The following is a 20545-nucleotide window of genomic DNA, read 5'->3' as shown; positions in this document are numbered from 1 at the left end:
AATGGTACATCAAACAATGCAAGAACAACTTGAAAAGGTTAAAGGTAAGTACATAGAAAGGCACGACAAGAATCATGGAGATCACAAGTTCCCATTCAGTGATCAATGGATTGAGATTGGAAAGGTGAGCAAACTATACCCTCATCTGTTGGTCAATTGAAATTGATCTTTTAGGGTCACAAAGACTTCCAATGGGGAGGAGTGGTCAGGTGCTCAAAATTAGGCTCAAAAAAATCAAAGTGTCAGAATCTTGATAAACTTAGTTTCATATTGAAGAGCTCGTCATTTTGAATACAATGGTGTGAACGCCACTCAAATTCGAGTTCATATGAAGATGTTAGAGCAAGTCAAATTTTAGGTTTTACATGGACACATGGCAACATTGGATTATGTGGAAAGGCCCTTTAGCAAATGAGGATGCGCTGAGTGGCAAGCTGCCATTGGTCCCCGCATGTCGCAAATCATGTCGCAAATCACGATGGTAGGTAGGTCGGCATTAAAAGGTGGCCCTAGAACAACCAAGGTGCGATGCGATAAGGCATGTAGTAATCCATTCAATAATCGGTCGGAGGCATAATGTGATGGATCGCAATTTCACATCGGTGAAGGGAGGTGTTACAAAATCAGCCCTCGGTAGGTACTAGGTTGCGATGCGATCGCACATCTCGCATGACACTACATAATCGGCCCCGACAGTTTTGGGTTGCGATGCGATATAGAAATTGTAAATAGAAACACAGTGCAAAGTCCTGCATATACCAGACCCCAGTACTCCGTCGATTGTGAAAGGATTCCAGACGCGATACATTTATAATCTCCAGCTAAGCGTTCTATCGGGTCTGCCGAATCGCAATCGCATATCACCCGTCTGGTTCACAATCCATAAATCGCGACACTTCACCGATTATGATTTACGATGGGCAGTCAATGCCAATGGATTATGGCCTATCATGTACCAAACTTATCACTTGGTTAGCACATTTTTGGAGCGAAAATATGGGTTCCTGTCGAATGTGGAGCGAATAATGGGAAAACAAGCAGAAGTCATAACTTCTTCAAATTTTCACAAAATTGGATGAAACAAGAGGCTAGATAGCCATTTTTTAACATTCTAAATTGGTTGGAGTAGGTTTTAGAAGCATTTGAGCATTGTAAACAAATATTTTTACACTTTTGAGCATAATAGAGAGGCCCAAGCCGTTAGAAGCTGGACCGAGGAGATGTAGCCCAAGAGGGTTGAAATAATTTGTCACATGCTTGGTGTAATGCTTTTTTGATGATGTTCTATACATGTTTATGCTACAATTCAATTTCTGTTTTATGTTAAAGTGTTCAAAAAATTAACATAAAAACTCTTCATTTCACTTGCAAAAATTGATGAATCCTTAATCACAATGAAATAATTTTGTTTATAATCTAAGGAAGATCTTAGCATTGCAAACTAATATTCTAAATTAGATCAATCAAAATAATCATTTCATCATTGGAACAAATTTTGAAGGTCATAGTAATCATTGAGTTACTTGGATTATCTTGCTTATTCCCAAATCTAGAATTTTGGAAGTCCCTTGTGGCAAATAACAATACATTTATGATATTTTTTAGAGCATGCTAATGAGATTCAATAAAGTTTATTCCACTTTCATTATATAACAAAAACATTATATTTAATAATAAAAAATTACCCCATTGCTTTTGCACTTGATTAAGTTAGGCCTTTGATAGGTTTACTAGCTCACTAGTTCTCAAATTTCTAGATTATAGACTCGTAATTTTATGCTATTTTTTAGCATTGGTTAACAAAGGTATTTTTGAGTGATTCCACTTGTAATCTAGACCTAATACATCCTAGTCAATAAAGAAAATACCCATCCTATTTGGATTTGATTTTCTTGGTCATTCAGTGAATTATAGTTTCTTGTAGTAAATCTGTTGTTTCCCATAGTACTCTTCCAACGTGTATATACCTACCTAGATTTGCTCAAAAACATTGGTTTTGGTCCGTTAGGATTGAATCATGACCCCTATTCTCTAAATAAATGGTTGAGGAAGAATAAACACCAATTAGGACATGTCTTTTTACAAAATATATTAGGCCTATTTATTTGAATTCATGCTCTTAGGATTTCAATTACAATTTGTTGTTCTTGCTTAGGATTAATTTCTTTTCCAAAGTAAAATTTCCATTTATGAAATTAGTTTAGGATTTAATCTCCCTACACACACTCTAGTACATCATGGCATCAAAGGAAGGAAACATTGTCTGTTGCACATATAGTGTTGGTACTTCTTAAGTTTGTATGAACCACAAGTTGATAATTAAAGTTGGTAGCCTTGGGAGTTGTAGCATTCTTGTTGTAATATCAAGGCTCATCAAGGAGCTTTGATGTTGGGCCTATCCCATGGTTATAAAGAGTTAATATAACCAAGAGCTATTGGTACAAGGAGTAGCGACAACATAAATATATGTTTAAATCAAATGTTGAGTGGAAAAGAGTTAACAGAGGATTTACGTTATGAAACCTTGCACGAGCCCTCCCTCACCTCCTCTCCATGTGGATCGAGTGACGTAACTCAATGAAGATCATAGTTTTTAAAAGGTGCAACCAAAGGCAACATTGTGAAGACATTGAATGTTGAAGTTTTGATGTTAAAAAGGGCCCAGACACATATATGCTATGGTCCCATCTATTACACATGGATAACATTATAATGTGGTAATTTTACAAAGAATCACCCCCCTGTCCCAAGATAAAGGGCTTAGCCGTAGAGGATGAATCTTATGGTAGCGATCTTTCTTTTTATGACTTAACACCCTTTCCACTATCATGATTTCACACTCTGCCATGTTTTATGGTTTCAAGTGATTCAGTACGGCCCGATAAGGCATCCAGAGGATTTTTAGCAGTGTTTTTGGCATCACAATAGGAAATTTAGAAATTCTGAGAGAACTATGGTTAGATAAGGATAAAGGTGTTTTTCTGAGTTAATGATCTCCTATAATTAACTTGAATCTTTTTTTTTTTTATGTTAGAAATGATAAAACACAACAATTGATCCACTTAGCTAGCAAAAGTGCATTGTATATAGCCCTTGGCAAAAGTAGTAAAAGGCTAAGAATACGATGTAATAGAGGTTGTAATTTGTTGGGTTGGAACTTGTATGAATAAAGACAATATATTGATGCAAGCTATACATTACACTGAACGAGATCAATTTGCAGTAATACAAAGAGCTTTGTTCCAGGATTCATGTGTCAAGCAATTTTTGATGTACTATCTCTTGTGTAATTGTTTATTCCTTTATTTTTCCATATGTTTTCTATCTTTATTGTGTCAATAATAGTAAGGGTCGAATTTTCTTAATTGTACTCTACTCTGGCTTGTAAACAATATCGATTTTATTTTTTTCCTAATGCTAAATATAGAATTCATCTCAGTATGCTCTATATTTAATTGAACCTTAGTCATATTCATTTTTTCCACTACACTGACACTCTATAAGATCCAAAAGCTTGTGTATCCTGCCCTGTTACAACTGCTCTATCATTTTTTTACTTTATCACCCAAAGACTCATGACTCCATGCCCAATGGAATTTCCCTATAATTTTCAATGGAATCTTTAAAAAGCAACCTCAAAACTCAATAACTAGCATAATATCTTGAACATAAATCTAAATATGATAGAGAGATCCATCTCTGAAGCTAGAAGGGCTAGATCCCATATTTAAAAGTGGTTTTGTGGTTACCTCTAGGTTTCTCTCCTCATCCTAGGGAAATTACAGATTGATAGCATTGCCTATGTAGCATTTAAATTTGGTTGGATGAAAAATAATTCAAGATAATATGTTCAATAATAAGTGTAAATTTTTTTCCTAACAAATAATTGCACCACATTTTTAATGTATGTCTTGCTACAGCCAACTCAAGATCATATACCACATAATATTTCTTATGGTCCTTCAATTTTCTAGACTCTTAGGAAATCACATCATTGCCCTGCATCCATACCCCACCCAACCCTTCTACGAAAGCATGTGTACAAATAGTGTAGTCCTTACAAGGGTAAACAATTTTTGATATAGATATTATTGTTAATAAATATTTCATCCCGTCAAAACATTCTTTCCAATTCTATGTATAGAAAAACTTAACTCCATTTTTCTTTATTGAGGTTATGGGGTGCTCCATAATAGAAATACTTCAATAAATATGCACTAGTATCTTATGATGCCCATAAAATATCTGATATCTACTACATACTTAAGGAGGGATGAATTTAGAATTTCTTTGATCTTATTGGGGTCCACTACAATTCCTTGTTTAGAAATTACACGTCCCAAATGTTATTTCTAGTCATGATAGAATTCACACTAGTTGTTGAACTTGGGATAAATTCGATGTTCTCTAAGTGCTTGCAGCACTGTAACATAATTCCTTCAACCTCCTAGCCCATACTAAGTGTAGAGGGAGGCATTACTATCATTTACATAACCTCCAAGGTCATGTTATGGAAATGGAGTCATAAAAATTCACCATTTTTAAAACTCCTCGAAATATAAAATAAACATCACCTTACGTCTAGCTCATCGAGATATTTTCGACAGTATAATTTTTTCCTGAATCGAACTCCTAGATCAAAATTTATGACCATCTAATGTTTTGGCCAATAACCTCTCACTACATCACCATTTTCTACTATGTGGCACCTATGTGGTCCCTACATGCTGCCCACATAGCATCCCATTTCACGGCCATTTTGTTCCCTATAGGAGTCCATACTATAATGTGGCCTATATAGCCCCATCATGGCATGCCCCTGTGGCTTTCCACCTAACCCCAATAATTTTTCGAGAGTTCCCCACATCCCTCCTTATAAATATGCTAAGGTGGGAGAATATTGTAAATTTCAATCGATTGTCATGAAAATTTTTCCTATCTTGAACTTACATACCTTGTTGATGTCAATATGAAATCTCCTTCTAAATATATTGGGACAAAGCTCCCTTGCTGTCATTTTCCAAGAAATATATTTGTTCTGTAAAATAAATACCCCAACCATTTCTTGTCGTATTCCTCCTAAAACTATCAGGGTGATTTCATCCCGAGTTGATGTCAATCCAATGTTATGCTGACATCAGACTATCCATTTGGCCTCCTTATGGAATTGCATGTGTCACCCACTTTTGGGTAACTATCCCCACCAAAAGGCTGAATCCAGCTACGACATGGCATGCTACTATAACACTACATCATCCTAGGTCCACATTAGTGACCACTTGGGTCCCACTAGGATTTTTCCTTTCTACATAATTGAATTCTTGTTAAGTGTCATAGCCTTTTCTATCTCAAGGTGTGAATTCCCTACGGTGTAAATATCGTGAAATTTTTATTCAAGTTGAAAGTGGCCTCCATTTTAAAACTCTGGTGACCAATATTTAATGTGATGGACACAACACCCAAGCACATGGCCCCTTTCCAACAACATTGATGCTAACATATGGTATGTGATTGGGCCACAAATTTGACCTTTTATGCTCTCCCTCTTGATCTTATATATATATATATATATATGGGAGATCATTAGGGTTTCTAAAACATAGTCTAGGTCTTTCCCTCATGAGCTTAACAAGAAGCTAGTGCTACCATACATAGTTATAAGTGTATATAAAACACCATCTCTCCTAAGATTTATTGTTATATATATATATATATATATATATATATATATATATATATATATATATAGATATATATATATAGGTTAACTCTCATGGGCTTCCATTGCATGTATATAAATATATCAGTTGAGGCTTGCTTGGCTCAACCATCACATCCTGTCTCCTAGAGCTTGTGCCATATATGGATAAATACAAAGGCCTATCCCTCCTAAGCTTTTCAACAATCATCCTGAAATGCATACACATGTGTGTGTGTGTGTGTAGAGAGAGAGAGAGAGAGAGAGAGAGAGAGAGAGAGAAAGTTATCTCTATTGGGCCTTACAATTACTCACTAAGGCATGTTATGCAAATAATTTTGATGCAAGAACTTACTAAATAATAGGGATTACCTGTCTATTGGTACTCCACAAATTTACATTGTTCCCAAATCATATTATCACAACAATTCACACATAAATTATATTCAAACAATTAAGCCCAATTTCATGCTAAAAATAAACATAGGGGTTGAAACCATTCCTCAAAAATTACATGGGAAATCTATAGTCCATATTCCTATAGGAAATCACATTCAACACATTCATAATGGAATAATTTAAATAGAAAATAAAGGATACATATGCAATGCACTTGCACATAGAGAAATATGAGAAGTTATCTTATGATGAAGGACCTAGTAACTGAGATTGCGACTCTAAATCTCGAGCTAACCTTATATTGGCTTACAATGTAGTCATTCTTACACTTAATCACCCCCAATCTAGATTTCATATCTTGAGGAAGAGTGATCAGAGGAATAAAATAAATATGCTACCTAAAACAAGGAGTCCAGATGCTACACCTCCTCTACCCTCCAACAAATCAAGAAGTCAAAATGAAAAAAAGGAATCCAGGGACTACTTAGTAATTATATATTCATCACTTATAAATTGTGACCATGCCATTTATCTTAGGTAAGTGGGTTCATTGTTCCTCAGGAAGGTCAATCCTAGTGGGTTCATTAGCCCTAAGGAGAGCCACAACTCGATGTAATTCTCAACTTTTACACTACAGGGATATTTATCCTAGTTAACATAAAAACAATGGTTCATGCAAGCACATAGAGAATTGTATTGGTTCTAGGACATAAGTTTCATTTTTATAAGCTATTGTATGAGCATTGAGTTTTCTTCTCCAAGTGGTTGATCAATGATTGCAAGCACCAGTGTTATCAGATCTACAACTACACTAACAACTTGTCAGCACCACAAGTACCTGGGTGTCTCTATCATGGATAGTTGGTTTATCAATCCACAAGATTTCTAGTGGATTCATCAATCCTAAGGAAATCCACTTCTAGTGGGTTCATTAGTTTTACACGTCATTTTCTTGCATTAGGAAAATGGAAATTGGCTTAGATCTTTCTCTATCCATAAATGTGTCCCAAAGCATTCCCTTGCAAAGTTAGAATCCAAACTATCTGAAATAAACTGGAATTATTGGATCCCATGGTTTAAAACACTATTTTTGGCTTCTACATCGTTCCCTAGTCAATCTCTACGCATAAACATAAGAGTCCATTATAAGTTGTGCATAAGTGTGCACTATCTTACACTATGACCTGCACACATGACTTAACACATGTAAAAATAAAAGGTAACGTCTATAAGAATTGTTAGTCATATCTATCCCATCTAACAAGCTTCAAATAGATTCCTGTTCTTCCCTAATCCCTATCATCATGGACCTACTCCCCTTCTTTGTGGAACCCCTACCCCACGATTAGTGGATATCATTGCTTGGAAATTGGATCCCAAAATTCCTATCCTTGGCCTATAATGCTAACCCAAGCCTAAGGATTGAAAAGGAATGTTGGAAGTAGGCATATCCTACATGAATAAGGTTGGAAGCCTATTCATTCAAGGAGAGGGTTGGAGATTGTGGGAAGGGACTTGCAACATCAAGGCTTCAAGGTTGTAAGGATATTCTCTATTTTATTAATATAAAGGAAACTATCCTTTCTTAATTATATCTTTGTTGATACAATTTGCAGGATTCCTTGACCACCTACATAGATTGGGATTGCATATTTATTAGTTTATGATATATGATTGGGTTTTTTAGTTGATTTATCTCTTATGTTATGTACTGGATACTTTGATCTCATGTATGTTTCTGTCTATACAGATATCCTTTAGGACATCATGGCTATGTTGTGAGGAGTGATGGGAATATCTCTAAAGCATCGAGGAGAAGTGAATGGTCGAAATATCTGAAGGGGACTTCATAAATCATTTCGATTAAATGGTAAGTGGCCTCTATCATATTGTTTGTATTAGTCAAATTTTGGATTGTGTCATATTCTTTCCATGACTAGCCCATGTAGTTAACCGTGGGGTTAGAGGGGGGGAGGAACCCCCGTTCGTTACACCAATTGTGTAGCAGGGGGTGAGGTCATAGGGGGTTTGAGGTGTACCCATAACCCCACTTTATGGGGTCCAAGGCAGCGCCCCAGAAAATTTTGGTTTTGGACCCTATGTTAGGTTGGGCGAACCCACCTATGGTTTTGTGCATGATTTTCGCACATGTTTTAGGACGCGATGGTTTTTGGTCCATGGTATTGGATGCGATGGTTTTCATTCAATGGTATTGGATGCTTTGACATGTATAAATATGTATTGTAACATTGAAAGAAACATAATGAAAAATCAAGATGGTAGTCTCGGTTTTGGGATCCAGGGGAAAATCTCTGTTTATATGTGTTTTATGTGTTATGCTCTCGTATTGTTTATTTTGTGTGTTTTAGAATTTGTATGAAGGTAATTTCTGTACAGGGTTAAAACCTACATTTTGTATCAGAACAGTTTCGGCTTCAAGGAGATGCCTTTGTTGCTGAGGGGTTTTGCTTGGGCCTATGGTAGACCCTGTTCAGTGGGAGATCTATGAGATCGATTCAAGTGGTGAACGAAGATGGCGAGCAGTGGAAAGATAGAGATCAAGCAATTTAATGGTCATAGTTTTGAGTTGTGGAAACTCAATATGGAAGATCTGTTTGTGGCAAAATATCAGTGGATCATGGTAGATCTAGGTACTAAATCAACAAGAGTGTTCGGTGAAGAATGGAAGAAGTTGGATCGGAAGGAAAAAAGCACAATAAAATTGTGTGTCTCAGATTCAGTATTGCTGAATGTATCAGGGGAAGCTACAACAAAGGCTTTGTGGGACAAGTTAGGGACTTTCTACCAGTCTAAGTCTCTGGTGAATAAATTGTTTTTGTGAAAAAAGTTGTATAAACTAAGGATGAAAGATGGAGACTCGGTGACAGAGCATCTGAACACATTTAATACTGTGGTAATTTAGTTAGCATCTGTTGATATTAAAATTTCAGATGAAGATCAGTGCATCAGTTTGTTGTGTTCTCTACCAGATTCATGGGATAGTCTGGTTATTGCAATAGGTAGCAATGCAACTCCCTTGTAGTTTGATGAAATAGTTTCAGCCTTGCTGATGGAGGAGATGAGATGGAAAAATATGGAGAGAGAGAATGGTGATGCCTTGTCTGTACGAGGATGTTCCTAGACCAGAAACAAAAATAAGTCATCGAGTGGGAGATCTAAATCTAGAGGGAGATCTAAATCTCCAGGAAAACCTGTAAAGGTGGTGTGTTGGAAATGCAGAAAGAAATGGCACTTCAAAAGGGATTGTAAATCTAAAGCTCCTAATAAAGGAAAGGGATCTGATGATGCTCCTTCTGCAGAGGCGAAAACCACCTCAGATGAAGGTGGGGATGTGTACTTGGCTTCTTCAAGTACACATGTAGATCATGAGGCATGGTTGATTGACTTGGGTGCATCCTTTCACTTCACTCCCCATAGAGAGTGGTTCTACGAGTATGAGAAATATGATGGTGGTGATGTCTTCTTAGGGGATGATAGGAAGACTAGAATCATTGGTCACGAAAAAGTAAAGTTGAAGTTGCAAGGTGGAAGGGTTAGAACACTTCCGGGTGTTCTGTATATTCCTGCATTAGCCAAAAACCTGATTTTTGTAAGCAATCTAGATGATGCAAGTGTAAAAACAGTGTTCGAGAAGGATACCTGCAAAATGGTTCAGGGAGCACTGGTATTGATGCAGGTAGTTTAGACTGGAACTTTATACAAGCTTAAAGGTAGCATTGTTATTAATGGGTGCAACAATTCTATGGTTCCTAAAAGTGGAGCAGAAAATATAGTGGTCTCTGGAGAGACGACCATGTTGTGGCATTAAAGGCTTGGACACATTGGAGAGCAGGGCTTTCGAATACTTCATGGTAAAGGTATGGTAGAAAGTATGATTAGTAGTTCTCTATATTTTGATTTCTATGAAAATTGTGTATATGGGAAGCCGAATCTGGTGAGTTTCCCCTCTGGTAGTAAGAGGGCGAAACAGATATTAGAACTAGTGCACATTGATGTGTTTGGACTTGTGAAGGTTCCATCACTGGGTAAGTCTGTGTACTATGTATCATTTATAGATGACTTCTCAAGGAATACATGGATATATTTCCTTAAGAAGAAATCTGAAGCCTTTGACAAGTTTAAAGAATTTAAGGCTCTCTTCGAAAATCAAATAGAGTAGAAGATAAAGGTTTTGAGGATAGATAATGGTGGAGAGTTTTGCAGCAAGGAATTTGAAGAATTCTGTAAGAAGTGTGGTATAGCATGACAAAATACTACTCCATATACACCTCAGCGAAATGGATTTGTAGAAAGAATGAATAAGACATTGATGGAAAGGGAAAGAAGCATGCTCAGTGGTGCCGAGTTAGGACAAGAATTCTGGGCAGAGGCAGTGGATACTGCATGTTACCTAGTCAATAGGTCACCTTCATCAGCGTTGGAGGATAAGACTCCACAAGAGGTATGGACTGGTAAGAAACCCTCCCTTTCACATCTGAGGGTATTTGGATTTCATGCATATGTACATGTTCCAAAGGAGAAACGAACCAAGTTGTATAGTAAATATTAAAAGTGCATATTTATTGGGTATAAGGATGGTTTAAAGGGTTATAAGCTTTGGAACCCAATCACACGGAAGGTTTTGTACAGCCGAGATGTGGTGTTTAGAGAGGTAAAATATGTTATTAAACATGAAGTCCAATGAAGGGAACCTATGAAGATAGAGTTTGAGCTTAAGGAGGAAGAATTAGACTCTACAACAGAGGAGAAATCAGAAGATAAAGAGCCACAAACTCTGGGTCTGAGAAGATCAGTTCAAGAAAGAAGGAAGCTAGAAAGTTATAGTCATCTGCTTTCTATTCAAATTTTGCTTTATCTATTACTGATGATGATCCCAGAACTGTGAATGAAGCAGTAGATTCAGAGGATGGAAAACTCTAGAAAGGGGCCATGGCTAATGAAATGGCATCTTTGCACAAAAATGAGACTTGGGATCTATTGGAGTTACCGGCTAGAAGGAAACCCATTGGCAGCAAATGGGTGTTCAAGAAGAAGAAAAATGCAGAAGGAAAGGTGGAGAAATACAAACATCGGTTGGTAGAAAAAGGTTATTCCCAGGTGCCGAGAATTGATTTTGGTTATATTTTTTCTCCTGTTGCCAACGTAACTTCTATTAGATTACTTTTATCTGTTGCTATTGATTTTGATTTTGAGGTAGAACAGATGGATGTGAAGACAACATCTCTTCACGAGGATCTGGAAGAGGAAATATACATGAAGCAACCTGAAGGCTTTGCGGTGAAGAGTAAGAAAGAACTGGTATGCATGTTAAAGAAGTCTCTGTATGGGTTAAAATAGTAACCAAGGATGTGGTATCAGAAATTTGATACATTTATATGGGGACTTGGCTTCACTAAAAGAAAAGCAGATCACTGTGTGTATTTTAAATTAATTGGTGATCATGTTATTTATCTGGTCTTGTATGTGGATGATATGTTGCTGGTTGGAAATGACAAAGAAATTATCCAGGATTTGAAGACCCAATTGTCCTCCAAATTCGACATGAAAGATCTTGGTGCTACAAACTATATTTTGGGCATGGAAATTAAAAGAGATCAAGCAAAGAGGAAGCTCTGGTTAAACCAGAGGAAGTATGTTGAGACAATACTGCATAGGTTTAATATGCAGGATAGTAAATCAGTGAAGGTTCCTATTCCTGTATGTGTGAGGTTATCTACTGAACAATGACACAAGACACAAGAAGAGGAAGAGGACATGTCCCGTGTTCCATATGCAAGTGCAATCAATAGCCTGATGTATGCAATGGTCTGTACTAGACCATACATTGCACATGAAGTGGTAGTATTGAGCAGGTTTATGTCAAAACCAGGGAAGGACCAATGGACAACAGTGAAGCAGGTTTTCAGGAATTTTCATGGCACTAGTGATTATGGTTTGTGCTACCAAGGAAGATTAGGATTGGATAGAATGTTGGATATTCATGGCTTTGTTGATGCAGACTGGGCTAGAGATCTAGATCGGAGAAGATCTACAAGTGGGTATGTGTTTAATCTATTTGGAGGTGCAGTCAGTTGGATGAGTAAGAAACAATCTGTAGTAGCACTATCAACTATAGAGGCAGAATACATGGCAGCCACTCATGCAAGCAAGAAAGCAGTTTGGTTGCAAAGATTGTGTTCAAGTATGGGGTTAGTACAGGGAGCTATAAGGATAGACTGTGACAGCCAAAGTGAAATTTTCTTGCCAAAGAACCCCGCATATCATTCAAAGATAAAGCACATTGATGTTCAGTATCACATTGTGAGGGATATGATAGAAGACAAAAAGGTGTTGCTGGTAAAGGTGAACACTTTGAAGAATACTGCAAATGCATTGACAAAATCTATGAGCTCTGAGAAGTTCTCTTGGTGTAGAGAGACTATGGGTGTTTCAGGGCTGGAAGAATGACTAAGCTCTCGTGTGGCCCCATGTCGAAAGAAAACAACAAGTGGGAGAATGTTTGTGTTATATTCTTTCCACAACTAGCCCATGTAGTTAATCGGGCAGTTAGAGGGGGGGCAGAGCCCCCCTTCATTGCACCGATTGTGTAGCATGGGGAGTGGGGGGCTCACAGGGGGTTTGAGGTGTACCCGTAACCCCACTTTATGGGGTCCGGAGCAGCGCCCCAGAAAATTTTGGTTTTGGACCCTATGTTAGGTTGGGCGGAGTGCATGACTTTTGCACATGTTTTTGGATGCGATGGTTTTTGGTCCATCATATTGGACGTGATGGTTTTCAGTCCATGGTATTGGATGCTTCGGCATGTGTAAATATGTATTGTAACATTGAAAGGAACATAATGAAAAATCAATCTAGTAGTCCCAGTTTTGGGATCCAAGTGAAATTCTCTGTGTATATGTGTTTTATGTGTTATGCTCTCACATTGTTTATTTTCTGTGTTTTATAATTCGTATGCAGGTAATTTTTGTATGGGGTTAAAATCTACAAATCGTAGTCTAGATAAATATAACAGTTCATGGTTGTTTCTTACTAGATTTCTCTAAGGTCTAGAGAGAACTCTCTTATTTGTAAGAAGGATAAGTCCACATAACAAATTGGCGACTCCGCTGGGGATTGGTCTCACTCTCCCTTATTTTCCTTGTTTCACATTTTGAAACTTTTGTAGAAGCCCTCTTTGAGTGTTTGGAAATCCTAAAAATCTAGATTTTGGTTTTATTTAACTGATTTTTTATTTTTTCCAAAATTTCCTACAATGCGCATTTTAGTTTTAGTCACAAAGCGCATTTTTGTGCACTTTTCCTTCTTTAAGAGTGCGTATGCACACTAGTTTTCTCTATGAATTACCCATGTACCTGCAAATTTTGGAAATTTCAGTTTTATCCTCATCAAGTCCACAGTTTTTGATATTTCCTATTTAGTTACACTTATTTGTGCCTTCATTCAATCTCCATCAATTTGATTGGGTGTTCTAAATTTTATTTTTGATAAATTATTAATTTTATTTCCTTTGGTCATTACTCAGAGGTTTGTCTAAGTTTCGTAAAAAAATTTGCATGTGTTTTCTTTCATTTTTGAAAAAACATTCCTCCCCTCAATCATTGGGGTGGAGGGGGACGCTGAATTTTGTGTGAGTGTTAATCACCTTTGAGTGTCATCGCTTTTGATCTTTGGAATTTTCACCCAATTTCCTTTACTTACACTTGATTGGTTCTTTAGTTATGTTGGTGAAGGAAAATATTTTTATTGTTATTTAGCTAAATTGGAATCATCTTCTGTTTGCTTTGAAGAATTATCTTGCATAGATTACATTTGCACAGTTTTCAAGAAAATTGTGCATAGATTACATTGCATGGTTTGCAACTGAAGGCTTTGAATTGCATTGGAAAATTAGATATGGTGCATTCTAGAATTAATATTTTAAAGAAGAACCTCTCTACTTACTTTAGCTACGATTCATTGAAATGAAAAGCTCACAACATCATGTTTGATTTCATTAGAGTTTATAGTCAGGTCATAAGTCCATCGGTTTCATGTCCATTTACCCTGTGAGTAAATAACAACTCTTAAAATCAACGCTAATAAAATCAATCTAGGAATCTTTTATCTTAGGAATCTTTTATACCCACATTAGATCAGGTTGTATGTCTTTGGAATATGGAAGTGAGTTAACTTTCCAAAGATGAAAACAAACATTAGCATCTTATGATAGGGAGATAAATCCATTATTGCAATTTTTCTTTGGGAAGCTCCCTTTACAAAGGAGTCAATCATGAGTTCATATCATACCTAGTGGAGTGATCAACACCACTTCATTGGCTATGATAGAGTGATTTACACGTATTAAAAGTCATGCTAAAAGATACTTGCAAGTCACTTGGAAGTAAGCGTCATATTAACCATATTGAGCAACTTTCAAGGGGATTGAGCTTTGCTACTCTGCCCCTTATGTGTACGTTCGATCTTCGATTCCCCCCCAAGGTTAAATTATTTTACATGGTAACCTTAGAGACCATAATATTAGGGCTATTACCTGAGGTGACAGTGGAGGGGAAGTCTCTGATATACCTAGAACAAACATTGGATAGACTCACTTGAACCTTTTTGGAGGGTATTCTTCATTCGAGATGGCATAAATGAAGTTTACTTGCACTAGATCGTGTACATTAAGTAGGTTGTCATCGTAACTAGTTCCACCTACTCTATCTATAGCCACTTTTCACTTTGATCTCTATGATGTTGGGTTTCATCACCAACTAGTGATTTCGCTATGAAAATATTGTTTGCATGGTTTGAATCCTTAGATTTTTTTTAGTGCATGTTAATTATTTGTTTTTACTTTTTTACAAACCTTAGGTGTGGATTATGATTTCCAATTTTTATTATTGATAGTAAATTCATCTAAGTTTAATCTAATGAAAAAAAATCTAGAATTTATCGATAAATAACCCCATTTTAGCAAGTATCCTAATCCTCTCCTTGATTTTGTGAATGTCGGTCCTCCTTATATGGCTACATTGTGACTTCCTGCATTCAAGATAGGTTTATTGGTGTGATTTTTTTCAACTTCTTTGATCCCAAATACCCAAACTATTCCACCTCAACTAAGTTTTTCACCTCAACCGAGTACATCATCTCAACATCACCAACCTTTTGTTAACCCTTTACCTTCTTCACCTAACATGTCCTCCTCCCTTTCTTCTTCTTCACTTGGTAACCCATGAGCATAGTTCTTTTCTCGTGTCAAGCTCATTGAAAAATGAAACAAATCCTCTCCTAATTAAGTCAAGTCTTTCACTTGATCTCGTAAATGAACCTTCATTTGATCCGCCCATTAGTAACCAATAGTCTACTTAGGTTAACGAAATGAGGTTTGGGGGGAATGTGCCCTTGCAGTCATTATGTTGGGGGCATGAAACCAATTTGAAGCATAGTTTCTCTCTGTTTCAAGCTTGTGTAAAAATGAAACCACTCTCAAGCACAGTTTTCACTTTATTTCAATCTTGTGTAAAATTAAAATCAAGTCCATTTTGATTATTATTTTCAAGAGTTGTTAAACTCATGAAAATCTAGAGCTTATTTTGCTATCTTTTCATGCTCATAAAACATACATGAAAATTCTGAGTTCTTCCCCTCTTTTCATGCTTGTTAATTAAATTGAAATTCTGTGATATTGAGTATATTTTTATCACTTTTTCAAACTCATTAAAAAATACAAAGAATAAAAAAAAAGAGTTCCCTTTAGGCCCTTTTTTGACTCCCTAAACATGAAAATATCGTTAAGTACTTGATTGTTCAAACTCGTAAAAGTAATTGAAAAAATGTCTACTCAATATAAGTTTACCCCTTTTACGAACTAAATTAGACTATTTACGAAAAAGGTATATGTTGACTAATCATGGTTAATAGAGTTCTCTCCTGTATTATTTTACCCTATTGAATAATGAATCCATACAGGTGAGGATAGTTTTTAGATAGGAGGAATGACCTGTTATAGAGTTTTAGTGAACCCAACGTTTCGGACTACCAAGTGAGTCCAACATCAGGGGATGCGTCAATAGATATTCTTCAGATCTTAATGATGTATCGAAGAGCTAGATTTAGGTTATATATATAGGATATTGAAGAAAAGATGTAAGAAAATAGGTCAGCTAGATTTTCATTTAATTAATTAATTAATTAATTAATATTCTTTATTTAATTTATTTATTATGATTTTTTTTTAACTAATTAAAAGGTTTATAACTTAATTGATTTTATTATTTACTTACTATGTTTATTAATTTATTGTATTATTCACTTGTTAGTTTGATTAATTGATTAATTTTTAGTTTGTTGATTAATTGTTATGTTTATTTCTTTAATGCAAAATTAATTAATTAATTAATTAATTAATTTATTTTATATATATATATATTATTAATAATTAGATTAATTACATTTATTAATGTTTTTAACTACTAATCTAATTTGTTTGATTAATTAAAATTAATTTATTAGTTTTAATTATTTATTATTTGTTAATATGTCTCTAATTTTATGTATTTATTTCATGTTTAATTATTTATTGATTTTATTTACTTGATAAATTTATTTAATTTTTAATTAATAAATCCTAATAGATTTGGTGAGTTAATGTTATAATATTATCAATCAATCCTAGATGTAATTTTCATTGTTTAATGTTATCAATTGATTATGGGTGAATTAATCACTACTAATTTACAAAAAAGGAAATTGTGGAGTTAACCTAGGTTTTTCTCCTGACTCCCTAAAAATAAAAAACACGGAGATTTACTTTCTCCAGAAACATTAAAATTTACGTTGAAAGAGCTGAACACGTTTTCTTTTTGTTTATTTTCAAACTATTTCGGCATGAGAATGACATTGAGTTACCCCTTCATTGGACTTGTAAAACTTAAACAGTGCAGGAGTCATTAAGAATGATGAGGTCGAACCACTCCTTCCTAAGGTTCATTAAAAATACTTCGAACGACTCATCTGAAGGATGACCTTACATGACAAGAATATGTTATCCTCCTCAAGCTTGTAAAAAATAAAGAGGTACTTTCCAGTAATGGTGGGGGAAAAGTGAGAAAGAAAATTTTATTTTATTTTCTAAAAGAAGGTATTTCACTCTTAAACATGAAAACCTGTCACATTTTGTGTCCGGGTTGGGAAATCCATTTGCCTCTCAGTTAACCATAAATCATTAAATGTCTTAAGTTGGTTTGGGTATTATTTTTGAGTCAAATTCTACGAAGTCGCCATGTTGTGTCTCTGATATGTTCAAGAGAAGTCCAACCTTATTCAAATTATTTTTCCATTCATAACATTTAGTTGCATCGACCATCCCTAAGTCATATTTGGATTACTCCAAACTGTTGTTCTTCAAAACTTGACATGAGTTCCATGTCATAGGCCCTCCTATGATGGGTCGCATCCTATCGACATCATCTCACTATCTAGTAAGTTGATATAGAAACCTTTAGTATATTGGAGCATACATGTATTAACGATAGGTTTCTCGCTTTAAAAGATAGGTTCTCATCATTAACCTTCGATTGAACATTTTATAAGTGTTCGACATCAACAGATATATTCACACTTCATAGATTGTACTAGAAGCCTTGAGAACCATTGTCATTATTGGTGGTTTCTCTCGCACTTGTTAAGGATTACATCATTGACTGGTAATCAATTGGTTTCTACCATGTTCAACTACGAGACATTCACTCACATGGCTAGATTCGTACTACAGTCAAGAGATGGAGATCAAGGACCTAGACTTGGTGTCATCCATCTAGGATACGAGGAGTTATTGAATATTCATGATTTTAAATATAGATCCATTGATGGTTGTTTCCATACTATGTCATCTATTTACATGGATCATCATATGTATTTCCATACTCGTTCTTTGAGACATTTATACTCTAAGTATGGAAATGCCTACCTTAGTGATGATTATATATTACATTGTAACATTTATTTGATTGTTTCAGGTCTCCAACTGTAGTATCTAACCTAAACATTGGCATGATAAAGTGATTCAGTCATCAAACAACTCTTCTAACTTTTCACTTTAGTGGGCAATCAGTTATACATTATTTTCATGCATTAGGCGAATGACCATCAGTTTGGATCTTTCGCTATCCAAAAGGATTCCCCTACAAAGTTAGAATTCAAACTATCCTAAATGAAGTGAAATTCCTGGATCCCATGGTTCAAACCCTATTTTGGGCTTCTTCCACAGTTCCCTAGTCAATCTCTGCGTATACATAGAAGAGTCCATTAGAAATTGCGCATTAGTGTGCATCATCTTACACTATGACCTACGCACATGATTTAATGCATGTAAAAATAAAAAGTAAAGTCTAGAAGCATGGTTAGTCATATCTATTTGAACTAACAAACTTTGAATGGATGCATATTTAGCCATGATCCCTCCCATCATGGATCTACTCCCTCTCTTCATGGAACGACTCTCCCACTATTAGTGGATCTCATCCCTTGGAAAATGGATCCCAAACTTCCCACCTTGGCCTATAAAGCTAACCCAGGCCTTAGGATTGAAGAGGACTATTGAAGTAGGATTATACTAAGGAATAAGGTTGGAAGGCTATTCATTCAAGGAGAGGGTTGGAGATTGTGGGAAGTGACTTGCAATATCAAGGCTTCATGGTTGTAATACTATTCTCCATTTTATTAATATAAAGGTAATTTTTATTTCTCAATTATATCTTTGTTGATACAATTTGTAGGATTCCTTGATTACCTACATAGATTGTGATTACATATTGATCAGTTTATGATGTATGATTGGGTTAATTAGTTCATTTATCTCTTATGCTATGTACTAGATGATTTGATCTCGTGTATGTTTCCGTCTATGGAAATATCCTTCAGGACATCATTGAGAAGATAAGGGGAGAAATGGGAAGATATCTAAAGCATCGAGGAGAAACGAAGAGTCGAAAGCTCTTAAGGGGACTTCATCAGTGATTTTGATTAAATGGTAAGGGTAAAAGCATGTTAATGTGTCTCATTATATGGCAAAAGCAAAAAAGTACTCAAATAAAAAAAGATAAAAAAAAAATAATATAAAAATATCAATTAAATGAGTTGAGTTTCATACTTGTTAATTATAAAAAATAAATGCTAGATTTGTAACAAAGCTAACTCACAATAAGTTTTGGTAAAAGCTATAGTGAAACTATTTAATGGGTTTAGAAAATATAAATAATGTCATAAAAAGTAAATACTAAATTTGCAAATAAGTCAACTGATAGTAAATATTGGTAAAAGCTATGGTTAGTCACTCACAAAATATAAATAACTTGATGTAAAGTTAAATGAAATGCTAAAACTCTTTAAATATATATATAAAAATAGAAGTAGAATTCCTAAACAAATAATTTTATATATTATATTTTGAATAATATAAAATACGTTATTATAATCATAATTAAAAATTTTATTATAAAAAATATAAAATATATTTTAAAAAATTTCAAAAAATAATTTTAACATTTTGTTATATGTTTTTTTCAAATTTCTATTAACACAAATGATTTTATAAACTTGAAAGGGTAGTTTCTTGGGTCGCGGTTTTATATATACGAAAATATGATAATTTTTACTAGTATTTTAATAATAATTAAAAAATATGCTTACTTTTTATTTTTAAATTTGTTTAGCAATCTTTAGAATGTTTACAACACATCTCTTAAAGAAATTGGAATTAAAAAACATAAATCAATAAAGAAACAGGGGGTCGCGGTTTTGTCACTACTTAAAAATTTATGTAAAATATTAATGATACCTTTTAAAGAAAATGAATAAATTAGATAAAAATTATATATTAAATTTTAGAAAAAATATGACATGAAATTGAATTTAAATTGACATGTTTTGTCTTCTTTTACCACCACCTAGTTTTTGATGATTTTGTGAATTTAAGAGTAAACATTCCAACTCCATTTATTTTTATAAAACTTCTTTGCCACAAAAAGGGAAAAAGTGATACACATTAACATGCTTTTACCCGTAAGTGTCATCTATCATAGTGTTTGTTTTAGTCAATCATGGTTTAGAGAAAGATAGTAGTTCCTAGTTGTTTGCTACTAGATTTCTCTAAGGTCTAGGGATATTGCTCTTTTCTGGAAGAGGGATGAGTCCAGATAATAATTAGTCCTTAGTAAATCCACTACCATGTGATTCTCATCTAGCAATCCATCTTGAGTCTCTTTAGTTAGGGTACTTCCAGAGCCATATTCTCCTTCCCAACAATCTCTTTGTTATTTATTTTTTGTTCCCTCCTCTACTGAATAGTTCTTCCCCCTCTAAGAATGACTAACTTCCAATTAATCCTCCACATTTATAATTCTACCCTATTTCCATAATTTTTGTTAAAACCATATGTGGTTG

The sequence above is a fragment of the Pinus tabuliformis genome, chromosome 5_2 (genome assembly GCF_031772625.1).
Source record: "Pinus tabuliformis cultivar Carrire ecotype Pingquan chromosome 5_2, CPIR1, whole genome shotgun sequence".
In the NCBI taxonomy this organism is placed as follows: domain Eukaryota; kingdom Viridiplantae; phylum Streptophyta; class Pinopsida; order Pinales; family Pinaceae; genus Pinus; species Pinus tabuliformis.
Note: the sequence above shows the minus strand (reverse complement) of the source record.